Raw genomic sequence first — 558 nt, forward strand, 5'->3', positions numbered from 1 at the left:
CAGTCAGCTGCCCTGATTGATTGCTGCTGGGCTTGATTCAACAAGCTCAGCTCCAGGCCTACAATTACAGTTAAGCAAAACTACATCTGATTTCCCAACCTTTGTTTAACTTGCCATGTTAAAGCAAATCTTTTGCAAGTATCCCTGAAAGGGAGTTGTAGAGAGGTGGGAGGTGGCCTATTCTGCCATGCCTGCAGTGACAGGACTAGAGGGAAGGGCCATAAGCTGAGACAGGGATGATTCAGAGCAGATATTAGGAAAAAAATTCACTGTTAGGGTGGTCAGGCATTGGAACAGATTGCCCAGGAAGGTGGTGGAGTCACCATTCCTGGAAGTGTTTAAGAGGCATCTGGACCTGGCACTGGAAGATACTGTTTAAGGTTTAGGGGTTACAGCAGAGTGACAGGCTAACAGTTGGACTTATAGAATCATAGAATCAACTAGGTTGGAAGAGACCTCAAAGATCATTGAGTCCAACCCTACTGTGGTTACTAGACCATGGCACTAGGTGCCACATCCAGTCACATCTTGAAAACCTCCAGGGATGGTGAATCCACC

Source organism: Acanthisitta chloris, unplaced genomic scaffold (genome assembly GCF_000695815.1).
Source record: "Acanthisitta chloris isolate BGI_N310 unplaced genomic scaffold, ASM69581v1 scaffold32655, whole genome shotgun sequence".
In the NCBI taxonomy this organism is placed as follows: Eukaryota; Metazoa; Chordata; class Aves; order Passeriformes; family Acanthisittidae; genus Acanthisitta; species Acanthisitta chloris.